This window comes from Sciurus vulgaris (assembly GCF_902686455.1).
Source record: "Sciurus vulgaris genome assembly, chromosome: 14".
Classification (NCBI taxonomy): Eukaryota; Metazoa; Chordata; class Mammalia; order Rodentia; family Sciuridae; genus Sciurus; species Sciurus vulgaris.
The window spans coordinates 13183465-13193474 of record NC_136475.1 but is presented as its reverse complement, the minus strand read 5'-3'; the positions used below and the strand labels follow the sequence as shown (position 1 = coordinate 13193474).

The following is a 10010-nucleotide window of genomic DNA, read 5'->3' as shown; positions in this document are numbered from 1 at the left end:
GTTCTTTGAGATAGTATCATCACCATTTTTCATAAGAGGAAACTAAGGTACAGAGAAGTTAAATAGTGTTCCAAGCCTACATCTTAAGATAGAACGAGAGCAAACAGCATTTTATGCTACTCCCAACATTCTTGTCTTTAGTGGGGGTAGGGGGTGGCAGGGCCAGGGATTGAACTCAGGGGCACTTGACCCCTGAACCACATCCCCAGCCCTATTTTGTATTTTATTTAGAAACAGGGTCTCACTGAGTTGCTTAGCATCTCACCTTTGCTGAGGTTGACTTTGAACTTGCTATCCTCCTGCCTCAGCCTCCTGAGCCGCTGGGATTACAGGCCTGCGCCCCCGTGCACAGAATGCTTTCTTTCAAGGTCACTTCATACCATCCTTTAGCTTACCTACTCTTAATGGGTTCATGTTTGTTTCCTACTTGTCCTCGCTTACTTTACATTTTAAATATAATCACTTCAACTTTATATTTTAAATATAATCACATCAGAGGGTTTCCCCTGCAGACACATTGGTTTCCTCTTAGTTATGAGTTTCAATGTTGTTACAGTGTCTTTGGTGTTGTGTTTATTTCAAGTAAGAAAGTGCGCTCCATGGAGCTGGGGAGATAGCTCAGTCGGTGGAGTGCTTGCCTTGCAAGCACAAGGCCCTGGGTTCGATCCCCAGCATCCCCGCCCCCACTAAAAAAAAGAAACTGAGATCTACAAATGAGGTGCTGAATCTGGATGTCGGGAAGGTGGAGCTAGGAGAGAAGATAGTTTTTGTTTCTCTCTGTACAAAACGGATGCTAAGTGATTTCTAGAGCAGGGGTAGGTTCCTGGCATCTGAAGTAGAGTCTGAGGGCACCCTGGCCAGATCCCTTTTACTGCCAGGTGCACTCACCCGTGGCTGCTGTGGGTACTGACTGCGAATGGCTCAGAGGTAACTCTTCCCATGATAGTCGCGCTTGGGCAGTGGGACCTGCCTAGCCCTGGAACATCTGGGAGGCTTTGCCCTTTGGCTGGAATTGCCCTCAACTGGAGACTGACAGTTACTGGACTCCAAGTCACAAGGGATGACTGGTTTGTGATTGCCATTCACACTCCTGCTTCCTATAGGAGGCAGCTGAGGGTGGACGTCAGCTAAACCCACACCTGTATCAGCTGCCCCCGACGCTCTCCTGCTTCTCACAGTCTTACAGGTCTCACTGGAGAGCTGTCCCTCACCAGATCCCTCCTACCAGCAGCCTCAGCTCAGGCGCCGGTCCTGGGGAACCTGAACTTCTTACTCGATTTGCGTGCGTTGTGTACCACTTAGTTCCCTCTTCTGAGCACACTTACGATTAGCTGGAAATGGGAGAAAAGTACGTTGAGTCAGTGAATTCATTTTATCACCAATGACTATCTCCTTGACTTTTTTGAAAATACATATTTATAAGATGATCTTTATTAAACTAACTGAACTAAAATTTAATGCAATGTTCAGATGTGCTACGGTTTGCACGTGTCCCCCAAAAGTTTCTGTGTTGGAAACTTAATCCCCAAAGTCACATGTCCATGATGTTGAAGGTGGAGCCCTTGAAAGGTGCAGAAAGACTCAGAGACCTGAGTTGCATGCTTGCTCTCTCTGTCTAGTCATGCGATGCCCTCTGATATGTCACCATGCAGTATGAAGGCCCTAAGTTTTGCTGCCATGCTCTTGGACATTCCAGTCTCCAGAACCATGAGCCGGATAAACCTCTTTTCTTTATAAATCACCTAGTCTCTGGTATGCAGGTATTGCAACAGAAATTGGATTAAGATAGGGTGGATATTCACAGATATATAAATCCTGATCCAGATATGGAAGATCAGTAATTGCTTCAAACCAATATCATTTGAATATGAATAGAATGTGTATTTAGAAGGTAGAATGAGTTTTATTGGGGATAGAATCAGAGAGGGAGACAGAGAAAGCCCCTTGCCTCTCTTTTATTGCTCTAAATAATTCAACTCTGGTGCCAAAACAGCACATTCTTTCCAGAAAAACAAAATCCTGGAATGAACTGGCCAGACCCCACCGCCTTAGAAAGTGGTGAAGGCCATTTGAAGCTTCTTGATGTGCCCTTTCAAATGTGTCTTCCCACCTTCTAACTCCTGTCATCGCCCCAGGTGGCTTATCAGCATATTCCTCGCACCCTCCCACGGCAGAGAGTCAAGTTAGACCACGACAGGGACCCATCTTCTCCTCCACATGCTCTTCCTGTGAATACAGTGCTGCTGCATTAAAGTCACTGCCCCAGGAAAGCAGCCTGGCTGACCTTTCCCTTAATCCAATTGTGCTTGTTCGTAAAGGAAGGGGGTGAGGAGTGGAAGAGGTCAGCGTGCTTGCCCTTGAGAGTCTGCCCCAAGGGGCTGAAGGCATCTCACCCACGCCCCTGACTCTTCCTTAGAACCCACAAACACCAGCGTCCTCAAGCTGTGTTCCCTTCCCTCCACCACTCAGAGGATTCTGGCCACATGAGGCTGGTGTTGTTGACCAGGTGTCAGACAGAGGCAAAAGATCAGTGGCAAGGATGAGGCTACAATTCAGACCTGCACAGTCAACATTCATGGACTGAAGTTTAGAAAGCATACCCATCGACTTAAAATTGATTAAAAATAAAAAAAATTGTCGGGGGTGGTCATAGGCAAGTCGGTCCATTCCTGATCAAATCATCTTCGAGTTCTTTGCTAAAGTCAGTTTTGGATGAAGCCCTTGGTCCAAGAGCCCCAGGGTACTGGTGAGGCCACATCTAGAGGCAAACGCACCTACGGGACTTCTCCCAGGATGGTGGGTGTTGGGAAGTGCTCTGTTTCAATCTCCGTCTTCTGAAGAGCTCACTACTTGCAGGGCTCTTATACGAACCCCTTTCTCTTATTTCTTGTCTTCTTGTGGAGTGGTTATTTTTTATGATTCTCTTCTCACCTCTATGTATTTAGACACTATCCTTCTTTCCTCATTAGAAAAATAACTTCAGCCAGGTACCACGGCTCATGCCTGTAATCCCAGAAGCTCCAGAGGCTGAGGCAGGAAGATCACAAGTTCAAGGCCAACCTCAGCAACTCAGCAAGGCCCTGGACAACTTAGTGAGACCCTGTCTCTAAATAAAATTTAACAAAGGTCTAGGATGTGGCTCAGTGGCTTAGCCCCCAGGGGTTCAATCTCTGGTACCAAATAAATAAAGATAAAATAAATAAAAATAAATGAAAAATAAATTTAGTTATGTATATTTTATGTTTACATATGTAAAGTGATATTACAGTGAAACAAAGTATCATCTCACATACTTTTCTATGTGTGACAGGAGCAGTTAAAATCTACTTATATTTTTAAAATTATTTTTATTTAGCTTTTAATTTTTTACAGACTGCATTTTGATTCATTGTACACAAATGGGGTACATAATTTCATTCCTATGGTTGTGCACGATGTAGAGTCATACCATTCATGTCATCATACACGTACATAGGGCAATGATGTCTGTCTTATTCCACCATTTTTCATACCCCTCCTCTCATTTTCTTCTACATATTCTAAAGTTCCCCCATTATTCTCTCATTCCCCACCTCCACCCCCATTATATATCATCCTCCACTTATCAGGGAAAACATTCGGCCTTTGGTTTTTTGGGCTTGGCTTATTTCACTTAGCATGATATTCTCCAATTCCATCCATTTATTTGCAAATGCCATAATATTATTCTTCTTTATGGCTGAATAGTATTCCATTGTGTATATATACCACAGTTTCTTTATCCATTCATCTGTTGAAGGGCATCGAGTTTGGTTCCACAATCTAGCTATTGTGAACTGAGCTGCTATAAACATTGAAGTGACTGTGTCAATGTAGTATGCTGATTTTAGGTCCTTTGGGTATAAACCGAGGAGTGGGATAACTGGGTCAAAAGGTGGGTCCATTCCAAGTTTTCTTAGAAATCTCCATACTGCTTTCCAGAGTGGCTGTACCATAACACTTCTAATACAATAAAATTTTATTAACTCTGATCCTCAAGTTATAAATTATATCTCTAGACTGTGTCTTTTAAACTGCTTTATATTTTTTATTTTTATTTTTTGGAATCAAGGTTTGAACTCAGGGGCACTTGACTGCTGAGCCACATCCCCAGCCCTTTTTATTTAGAGACAGGGTCATGCTAAGTTGCTGAGGCTGGCTTTGAACTTGCCATCCTCCTGCCTGGATTACAGGCATGCACCATCACACCTGGCTTGAACTGTTTTAATTTAGTGGCTAATTTAGACATCACAGCATGTGTGCTTGACTATCAAACTAATATTAACACTCTCTTTGCCCAGAAAGTACAGCGATTTTAAGGTCCTTTAATATTATTTCTTTACATATAAATCATATGTCACTGCTGTCATCTAAGGCTTTCTGTACTTTTATCATCAAAATATTACTTTATGCAGTCAGTATTTATTCAGTTACCCACACTTTATTGCTCTTTATTGCTTCTTGCATTTTCAAACTTTCACTGGGAGTCCTTAATTTGGACTTGTAGGACACAGTTAATGGTCCTTTAATGCAGGACCACTGGTTGCAAATAATTTCAGCTTAGTTTGACTGAAAATATAGCTTCATTCTTCAAGGATATTTTCACTGGGTATAAACTCCAAGTTTTAGTTTTTAAAAATTACACTAACTGTGTTATTCCATTGTTTGGGGGTTCTGTTTATGCCTTTTTTAAAAAAAAAAAAGTCTAAATAGCATTCTCATCTGTTCTTCTGTTTTCTTTTAAATTTTTCTCTTTGTTTCTCTTCAGCAGTTATTTTAGACTTGATTGATATGAGTTACTGTTTCTTTATAGCTGTGAGTCATAGGATTTCTTGCATTTGTGGCTTTCACCGCTTTTGAAAAGTCTTTATCATTACCACTTTAAATATTCCTTCTGCCTTATTTTCTCACTCCTCTTCTTCTGGGACCCTCAATTCCATGTATATAAGACTTTCTTTATCCTGTATGGTTTTTATCTCTTCTGTATTTTCATTCTGTCCTCAGCTGTATCCATTTTGCTATTAAATTCTAGTTACTCAAGCATAATTATTATTTCACAAAACTCTGGTTACTAAGTTTGGCTCTCTATAAATGCCTTCTAGAATTTACTTTTTTATACTTTGCCTTTTCTGCTGAAATTCCCAGTCTTGCTTTCACTCACGGACATGGTAAACACTATTTTAAAGTTCATGTCTGGTAATGTCAAAATCTGGAGGCTCAAGTTCATGTCTGGTAATGTCAAAATCTGGAGGCTCAAGTTCATGTCTGGTAATGCCAAAATCTGGAGCCCCCGTAGGTCTACTTCCCTATTGTCTTGTTTCTTGTGTACCTTGTTATTTTTGCCTGTGCACCAGAATTTTATTTGTAAACTTGTTTGTAGAAATAACTTGAAGTCCATAGGATGCTATCTTAGTCCAGAAAGGTCTGAGAGCCTTATCTAATTTCAGAGTTTCAGAGAATTTGAAGCTCGCTGAGAACCTGTAAGGGCCTGTCTGCTTCTGTCTCGCTTTTATTCTTAGCATATAACCTAAAGTGAGGTGGATTTTCCTGCAGCAGGACCCCACCCACCTGCCTTGGTTAGCCCTGGACTCCCTACTACTACTAACCCCCACCAACCTCTGAGGTTACCTGGGAGCTAACAACAGAAAGAAAGGAAGACAGTAAATCTCTCATGTCCATTAACACCTGCAGACTACTTCTGAAGTACCCTGGTTTGTGTTTCCTATTTCTTCATTACATAGTTTCTGCATTATTGCATTACTTCAGATCCATTGTTAATATCTTTTTTCTTTTTTTGTTCTTAATTTCTAGTATATTAGCCATTACCTGCTCCTTTTACAAAATTCACTTTCTATGTATCTTGTAGGCAGTTTAAGTCACTCATTTGGAGTCATAAAGTGCCTTGAAGTAGAAATTCTTGGGAATCTGGACTGGACCTTCTCAATCTTTTTAAATTCTTTCATTGTATATATTTTGCCGGTCTCACACTGAAGAAGATTTCTTTTTTCATCAACCTTATCATACTGTGCTTTTTTCAAAGAGTCACAAAATGGTGGGGTGGTAACCTTCAGGAAATTAGGATCTTCTTTGCTCATATAAAAAGGATCATATTCTTTTGGATCAGAATGTTCTATAAATGCATTTCCCTTTTTACTTACATGTTTTTTTTAAAAAACTAATTCCTCTTGTCTCCTTTTTTAAATCTTCTTATGTGAATAAACTTTGCCAATAATTTTCTTCTGGAGAGGATCTGCCACATGGTCAACCCGTCTTTTATATAATATCTCTTTTCTTCTTGTATTTAAGAAGTCGTGATGTTGTAAATACTTATCAAGTTCCTGAATTTCATACTTTTCTCTACATAATCTGGATTGGGTAGCTGCAGCAGTATCTTCTTTAGCTAAGGCCTCCACCGAGGCAAGCCGCTGTGGTTCCAACCATTCTTTTGAGCTCTTCACTCTGGGATGTGCCAGTGACCAGATCATGGCTGCCTACGTTTTTCACTGTAGTCACAAGTGACAGAGACCCGAGAAAAACTTTTGTAGTCATTCGTGGGGAGAACTGCAACTTTCAGGCTACCGAAGCCCAGGCTGAGCTGCTTAGAGGAGGAAAACTGGGGCTTTTGGGCAAAATGAGTCCTCAGCTCTGGGAGACGCACGCCTCCGAAGGGCTTGCATCTGCCTTCCGGGCTGTGGGTTTGCGCAGGCTGCAGATCCACGCACCCACTCCTGCACCCGGGGCGTGGGCGGGTGAGGCCTCCAGCCAGCCCTGGGCTCCGCGCCCACCGCTTGCAAGGGGTGGCCCCAGCCGGTCGGCAGGGCCTTCGGCTCTGCAGCACAGCGCTGGGCCCAAGGCCTGAGAGCTGCCCACTCAGACCTGTGGCCTCATCCAGTGTCCCTGCACCTCAGCCCCCCACTGTTAATACTTCTATTCACAATACCATTATTTTTCAATCCTCTTTCTGCATAATCACCTTTAATTCCCAGAGTTTGAAATGGTGAAAATGGAAGTGGACAGGCAGGCTCCTTCCTATCACTACCCATGACCCATAATCCTCTGTTCACTTTCTCAAGTGTCCTGGGTGCTAATGTTTCCCCTTGACCAAAGCAGCCACCATTGTGCAAATCCCCAGGCAGCCTAACTTGCCTGGAGTAGAGCCCATGAGCTTCTTGCCATTGACTACAGACGAAGCTTTGGGTTGGATCACAATGGTGAGAGCACCATGGAAACCATTATGAGATCATCTTATCCAATAACTAAGTGAACATGTCTGGAAAGTTAAGAAAAAGTGGGGAAGTCACCCCTCTGACTTTGGGAAGTGTTTCCCTATCTTACAGGGCTTGATGGACATTTAGTCTATGGAAAAGACACACTTCTGAGGCAAGGAGAACATTTTTCCAGCCTCATAGTGTAGGTATGAGAAGAACATAATTACGTGGTCTATTTTAGTAATATTGTCACTTTAGTATAAGTTATTGTATATGAGGATAACATCACAATACACAGTATCCTTTTTATAATTAGAACACATTTGATACAAGAAGACATGATACAGAGGACACAAGGGAACAAGAAGAGCCAAGAGGGAGGGGGAATGTAAGGGAAGGAACAAAAGGTTGCTGAGACCCGCCTTCCTCCAGGACACCCAAGTCAAAGGTCGCTTATCAGGTCCCTTGGACACCAGCCTGGCACGGGTAGCTACTGTTTTCTGATGTCTTTAAATTCAGGCTTCCTGACACATTCACTCCCTACCTAGATTCTATGGCACGGGTTCATCTCTTCCCTCTCATACGATCTTGGTCTTGGGGCTCTTTATGATAGTTATGCTTTCTGTGGATGATGATGATGATGATGATTGATGATGATTGTGATGGGTTTGCTTATTTTGTATCCAAAAATACTTTTCTTTGTGGGGAAATCAATACCGTGGTTCTCCTGAAATATTCCAGAATCCTCCAAAGCCACAGCTGGTTAGACTCAGTCATCTTTACTGAATTGTTGGGTCTTGTTGGATAGAAGTCACATGTTGCTTAATGATGGACTCTGTTCTGAGAAATGTGTTGTTAGGCGGGTCTTTTGTCGTGGGAACATCAGAATGCACTTACACGGAAGTCAGAGGGCTGTGACATCATCAGGCGAGGGACTCTTTCAGGACCATTGTCATAAATGCATCTCCGAGACTAAAATATCATTATGTGGCACCTGGCTATATCCTGGTCCCACATGTAAAATCTGACCTTAATGTTAGAGAATGGGGATCTGTTGAGATGAGCCAGAACTCAGCCCAAACCTTTGTAACTTCACCCATTCCTTTTCTTTTAACACACGTCTCATTTTATGTATGTGAATGCATACATTAATGTCTGGTGCCCAGTATCCTTTTGTGGAAATCGGATAAATATCTATTCCTTTGGGCCTATAAAAAGCAAGCCTATTTACCATGGTAATTTTGTGCAGTCTAGACTCCGCTAAATATAAAGACCCTTCATGCTTAGCATACCTCAGGCTTTGCTGAAAATTCACCATTTGCTGGAAATTGGCCATTGGCCTGCGCTCAGGTGTATCTGTCTACTCAGTGAAATCCATTAAGACATCAAAATACAAACGCTGGAAACCCCCTCTTCCTATTCTGCTAAGATAATTGCAGTCACCGTATTTTACATTTTTAAGTGGCCAGAGCTTCTCAGAACTTCTTCCAGGCCGCCTCCCTGAGATGAGCTCTTTGAGTCTCCCCTGCAGCCCCCGTGGGGTCTGTCAGACCTCACGGATAAAGCACGACGTCTGCCAGCAAGACTCAGCCGATTTTTATTGGGTTTTTACAAAGTTGGCTTCTGGCCCACGTCTGGCCTCGGAAAGAAGCCCCTGGGGACCTCTGCTATTAGTAGGTCCAGAACTGCCTGCCTGCTGGGCCTGCCCCTGGCGCCTGCTCCTGGGGCTCTGTCTGTTGTCAGATACGAAATACACAAACAAATCCCACTTCAGGGTGTCTTGTTTCCCGGGATTATTTTTGCTTGAAATGAGCACCTCCCGGGGTTTCAGCACTTCGAAGGCACTCACTGATCTCTCGCCCGCTTTGCTTCCTTTCCGCTTTTCCCTTTGTCTGATTTACTGTCAAAGCAGTTAAGGGTCTTCCCAAGTCGCCGATTTCTCAAGTGAATGGAAGAGTAAATACTGAGTGTCATCTGGCTCCAAAGGGAGCCTTCAGGGTGAGTCCCCAGGATGTCACAGAGCAGAAGCTGTTCGGCAGTTTCATTATGTCCTCATCCCGTGGGTGCCTGGTCGCTGGTGCTTTCTCTTGGTGCCTTGGCCTGGGTACAGGATCTGGTAAGAGGCGAAGTTCCTCTCTCCATCTCTAATAGGCATTGAAGAGCCACGTATTTCTCTGGCTCCACCCACACCCTTGCGAGTACCAGGGTCCACCCCAAAACACTGATGCTCCTGGACTCGCCGTGAGGTCACGTCCTGAGAAACCCACTGGGAGGTCAACTATGGTAAATTGAAAATGAATTGATGATACGTACCACACCTGCCTCCTGGACCTCCCAGCTCAGCAACGCTGCGCAGAGTCTTGCTCCCCCGTGATCCGCGGGGCAGATTGGGAGCCCTGGCTCACTGCTGCTACCCAGCATCAGGTGAGGATGGAGTGGTGCCAGCCCGTAACTGATCCAAATTTACAATTCAAAGCATGGTTCTGGCTGGGCGAGGTGGCGCACACCTGCAATCCCAGCGGCTCAGGAGGCTGAGGCAGGAGGATCAGGAGTTCAAAACCAGCCTCAGCAACTTAGGTCCTAAGAAACTTAGTGAAACTCTGTTTCTAAATAAAATACAAAAATGACTGGGGATGTGGCTCAGTGGTTAAGTGCCCCTGGGTTCAATCCTCGATACCAAAAATAAAACAAAACAAAAAACAACAGCATGGTTTCGTCTACATGTGTATCACTTCTGCACCATCAAAAGTCAAAAAATTGTAAGTCAAACCTACTGCAAGTTGG

At 43.5% G+C, this 10010-nt stretch overlaps 1 pseudogene across 1 annotated transcript; it reads right to left on the bottom strand.

Moving 5' to 3' along the window:
• Positions 1-5840: 5840 nt before the first annotated feature.
• Positions 5841-6567, bottom strand: LOC306644418 (protein FAM228B-like; annotated as a pseudogene). Its single transcript has one exon. The product of its transcript is annotated as a protein FAM228B-like (transcript).
• Between the last annotated feature and the right edge of the window lie 3443 nt (positions 6568-10010).